Genomic DNA, 5,445 nt, shown 5'->3' on the forward strand with positions numbered 1-5,445 from the left:
AGATGCTATATGACTATAAGAGAGGTTTTCATGTTTTTTTTTTAAATAACTTTTGGAGGTTTGATTGTTGCAGTCATTCTAAAAATTGGATAAAAAAACAACCTGTTTAAAAAGAAGATATTCACCGGAGCGCTTCAGTGGCACGGGTGGTATGTGACTCCGGCCCATGGACCTTTGCTGCATGTCTTCCCCCTCACTCTCAGCCCATTCCTGTCTCCCTACTTTCATTAAAGGCCGCTAGTGACACAAAAAACGACGAAAAAAATGGACATTTGCTCTAAACTAAGCAAAATTTTTTTTTTCTGAGGTTTTCCCTTTCCTGCAGCATTTCATCAGACCTCACGCCTTAAATCATCACATCTCTGGCCCTGCTGTGCGTTGTGAAACTCCAGCTGCCAGCTCAGTGTGGCATTTCACTGGAACATAATCAAGCACGAGAAATCGCTGACCTCGGAGACAAGCTGTTGGTGTAGCGCCATTAGCTCAACACCAGGAAACCTCCAGGGTTCTGCTGTTTTGGGCCGCGCGCCTCAGAAAGGTTGCAGCCTCTGTTTCTCTTCTTCTGCCGGAGCTCGCGGTCCCAAAGCCAACAGTTCTCTGAGCGCGTCCGGCTGCGGTCGCGTCTCAGCGTGTCACCCCCCTCCTTCTTGTGCACTCCTCAACCTTTTTGGTTATCTCCTGCAGGGGTGCATAACCAGCGTGGAGAGATGGCTGCTGGATAACTGGTGCCATTCTTCTGGGGATCTGTGTCTGTGTGGCGGTTGTGGAGGTAGGATATGCATTTCTTGTGTGTTCAGATGTTTTCATATCATGCACAGTGCTTTGTAAAAAAAAAACAAAAAAAAAAACAATTGAGGACTTTCCCACATTTTACAGGATTTTATGTGGCAGATGAAGTCAAAGAAAAGTAATAGAAAGTGGTTTTATTTTGTTGTACAATAAAAAAATCTGTAATTGGCTGACTCAGTGGCATTTATCTCCGGTCTCTTCTAATACGTCTAAATGAAATGCAGTGCAAGCGCTTGTTTCCAGTTTGTCACCCTAATGGTAAAGAGAGTTCCCAGTGTGTAATTTGATCGCTATAAATCCAGCACAGTTCGGTCAGCGCCTTGGAGGGGTTATTTAGAGAACATGAGAAAGACAACAACGGCCATCATGAAAACAAGGAAGAGAAGCAGAGATGGGTTGTGTAATATATATATATATCTATATAATATAATATTATATAGGATATATATATATATATCATATATATATAGAGTAATAATTATAGATATATATATATTAATACCAAGCTACCAAGGTCAAGCACAAGGCCCCGGCCGGCACCTAAACTGACGGGAGGAAGGCAGAGCATTAATCAGAGAAAGCAGCCAAGAGGCCCACGGTGACTCTGGAGGACTTCTGGGCGACCCAAAGAGAAGGAGGTAGAATCTGACAGGACAATTGTTCATTGTTCTTATGAACGAGTGGCAAAAAGAAAGCCATAATTGAAGGAAATTCTATAAAAAGTCCCATTCGCGTTTTCCTACAAGCCACGTATGGGACGCAGCAGAAGGTCCTCTGTTCAAATGAGACTAAAATGAAGCTTTAAGATAAGTAAAATACTAATTGGCACCCTGCATATCTCCATGTCATGGTGTGGGGATACTTTTCTCTAGCAGGGACAAGCGAGCTGGTCAGAGTGGATAGGATGAGGGATGGAGCTGAATATGGGACAAAAGCAGGGAAAAGAAAAGCCTTCAGAAACTGGGGCGATGGTTCTCCTTCCTGCAGGACCGTGGCCACAAACCTACAGCTACAGTGGAATGGTTTAGATAAATCACAGTCATGTGCTAAAAACGGTCTAGTCAAAGTCAAAGATTGCTGCTGTGTACACACGTGCCGAGCTGGTAGAGACATCCAGACAACATGTTAACGTATGATAGGGTTACAAATCAGAGCCGGGAGGCTGCCGTGGTTTTAATATTGGGAAAAGCTACAAATGCACAATATTCTCATGTCCACTAGTTTCACAGGAGACGCAGTTTAAACAAAACACATAAAATGTGGAGAATTTGTAGGAAAATATGGCAAATGTATATTCCTCAGGTCCAAAGAGACGTTCCCAGTTTCCAGCGAAAGCCTGTGTGTGTTTAGCGTGAACGCGTGATCATGTTGTTGGTGGGTTTAATTTCTGATGACAAATCTGATAACTCCATTTGCTGCAGCTCCTGGGGATGATCCTCTCCATGTGCCTGTGCAAGAGTGTCGTCCAGGAGGATTACAGCAAAGTACCCAAGTACTGAGCCCAGCACGAAGCCAGCCACACGTTAAACACAGATGGACGGACTCTGCCTTTCTCTCCTCTTCGTGCACACACACACACACACACACACACACACACACACACACACAGAAATTGAGACAGCTGTCTTCACCGTTGGAGGTTCTCGTGTCTTGACAGCTGTGCAAATTTCTCACGCCCTCGCCCGACGTGTCCCACGCTCAAAAACTCAGCTGTCAGTCAAAGCTCGACACACACGTTGGACTCATATTTAAAGCGTTGTCCTTTGATGTTTTTTTTTATTATTATTATTATTATTTTATTCTTCAAAAGCTCAAGAATTTTGTCATTTGATTCTATGCAAAAGGTCCATTTAGATTTTAAGCGGTTTTGTCTGCGCTGACCTCAGTGTTAGATTGAGCACTTTAGTGACATTTTTTTTTTTTTGGGACATTTTCACTCCCGATTTCTAGTCAGGCAGGTGGGAGGGAAACCAGAGAGAGTGTGTGTGAAGGCCCCTCCGTAGGATCACTGCCACCCTGTGATCCTACACCTGGTATTATTGGTGCTGAGTAAGGCTTGCTCCGCTCAGGGCTGCTGCGGTGGAGGTTTTTGGTTTGGTTGGGTTCACAATCAGCGCTCTGCACCCAGCAACCCTGACATGAGCCTCCGCTGACCCCGCCACCTCCTCCTCCTCCTCCTCCCTATTGTCCTTCATCATCCCCTGAATCTCTGTCTTCCTGTCGGCTGGAAGCAAGCAGCCCCACATGAAGAGTATGTGTGACGTGCTGAGTTCTTATTTTGTATCTGTTTGTTCTTTTTTTTTTATATATATATATATATTTTCGTGTCATCTGTTATTTTTGACTGTACATATGCTCACTAAGGGATTAAGGCACTCTGGTGCTCGGTCAGCACTTCATATGGGAAAGTTTTCACCCACATGCTCTTGTTTTAAGAGCCCTACTGTTCTTTGTTTCCTCCCCATTGTTCACGATGTGCAGACCGCAGCTCCCATCGCAGCTCGTCAGCGCTATTTCGGTCCGAATCGGAGACATTGGAATCCCTCGCGTGAATCTGTCGTCACTCATCAAGCCATATTGTTATTTCTTTTAATGTTTTTTGGCGAACAGAAAGCCCTCCGCTCCCCGTCGCGGTGCCCAGCGTAGTTATTTAAGCTCTTTTTGTAATTAAAAGACAGCCACAGTCCGTTTCCCCTGCGCTCGCGTTGTTCAGTGCCTAATACATTATCTGCTCTGGTTTATACAGGTGCATGTCAGTTATCTCAAAAAGCTAATTTATTTCAGGGAATCAGTTCCAAAAGGGAAACTCTTATTAATCCATTTCACACATAGTGAGCATTTATTTCAGCTCATTTCGATGGTTGGTTGGAAGTTTAGTTTCTTAGAAAATGTGATTGTTACATAAGATGTGAGGTCTTTCATTGCGGCCGTCGGCTCTTCTAGAGGTTTGTGGGCAGGCGCCAAGTCCTGCTGTAAAATGAAATCTGCATCCTCATCAAAGCTTGTCAGAAAAAAGCATAAATTGCTCTAAAGTTTCCCGCTAGACGCTGACCTCGGACCTCTGAAAACACAGTGGAGCAACACCAGCAGACGACATGGCACCCCAAACCATCTCTGAGAGTGGAAAATTCACACTGGACCTCAAGCAACATGGATTCTGTGCGTCTTCACTCTTCCACCAGACTCTGGGACTTTGATTTATAAATGAACTGAAAAATCGTCTCTCATATAAAAGGAGGACTTTGGACCCCTGATCAACAATACGGTCCTTTTTCTCCTTAGCCCAGACAAGACGTTTGCCTCCCAGGTCCTGGTTAGTCTTTGTGTGGAAAGCTTGGTTTTGCTTCACAATCCTCTGAAAACTTTGGTAATCCATCTTGCTTGTGCAGTTTCCTAACACAAAATGTTATTTTCATTTATATGCTTGAGATACAGCATCCTGTGCACAACCAGCTTCTTTAGTAATTAACTTTGATGGCTTACCTTCATTGTGGAGGATGCCGCTCACTCCCTGCTGGACGAATGCCAAGTCAGCAGACTTCCTGCTGACTTGGTGATTTTGTAGAGCATAACTAAACATTTCTGTAGTAAAAAATTCTCTCATTGTTCTTATGCAATATTCAGATTTTCTCAGAAACTAAATTTCAGGTTTCTTGTCAGTCATAATTTTCTAATTTAACAAAAAGAAATATAACTTTGTGAGTAATAATTTTAAATATATATGAGTTTGTTTTTTTAAGTTGAGGTGCTGAAACAAATAAAATGTTGTAAATGTTATTCTACATTATTTAGATACAGACTGTAATATTGAGAAGAAGGAAAAACTTTTTTTTAAAAAGCAAAGTTGTTGCATGTTTATTAAGGCATCTTTCTGTCATGCATCCTAGAAAACCTCTGTTCTCTTTTGCCACCCCCACCCCCATCCATTTCAGTTTAAAAATACAATAATAATCTGTGTTTAATGGTACATGAGCGAGCAGACTGCATGTTTTATGTTTTTCAGTCCTTCCTCCTTTTACATGATGTTCACCTATCACCCGTATGCCAAAAGAGGAAACAGTTACAGTCAGCTTTCCTTCGGTTAGCCTCGCAAACTTCCACGTTAGTTTAACTTGATGGAAATTGAAGGCTTTTTGTATGAAATATTATGTGTAATGATGTCGTTTGGTAGAGTTAAAAAAATGTGGAGTTGAAAGTCATCAGAAGGTTTTCATCTTGTTTTTTTTTTTTTGGTTTTTTTTGGATTTTAAGAATAAAACTTAAACTATTGAGAATCTGCTCGCCTCTCTTTTTTTCTTACTTTTAATTTTGTCACCAAATGTAATAATTTCAAATGCTTCTTACGTTAAACGGTTCAGTGCAGCTCAAATCAGCATGTGGTTTTGATGAGGCAGGCTCTGTGCTTAAACAGCCAGAAGATGGCAGTATGCACCTGTCACCAGTCATACCCTGACTATTTTAGGTGTAAGATGAAAGACAATGAAAAAAAAAAAACTAATTTATGTAAGGTTCGCATTTGTAACGGTGAGCATTATCCCCCATATACCAATGAAATCTGCAATTTTAGTACATCTGAGCTGATCCATTTCTCTTCCTGCTGCCCAAGTGGAGCTGTCTGTTAATTGAGACGAACTACCCCTGTGGCGAAGAGCTCCT

At 42.2% G+C, this 5,445-nt stretch overlaps 1 long non-coding RNA gene across 1 annotated transcript; it reads left to right on the plus strand.

The window, feature by feature from the left end:
- Positions 1 to 725: 725 nt before the first annotated feature.
- LOC118566349 lies at positions 726 to 5,063 on the plus strand. The gene is made up of 2 exons (XR_004932952.1): positions 726 to 769; positions 2,211 to 5,063. It is a non-coding gene; the product is annotated as an uncharacterized LOC118566349 (long non-coding RNA).
- The last annotated feature ends 382 nt before the right edge of the window (positions 5,064 to 5,445 follow it).

Source organism: Fundulus heteroclitus, chromosome 2 (assembly GCF_011125445.2).
Source record: "Fundulus heteroclitus isolate FHET01 chromosome 2, MU-UCD_Fhet_4.1, whole genome shotgun sequence".
Classification (NCBI taxonomy): Eukaryota; Metazoa; Chordata; class Actinopteri; order Cyprinodontiformes; family Fundulidae; genus Fundulus; species Fundulus heteroclitus.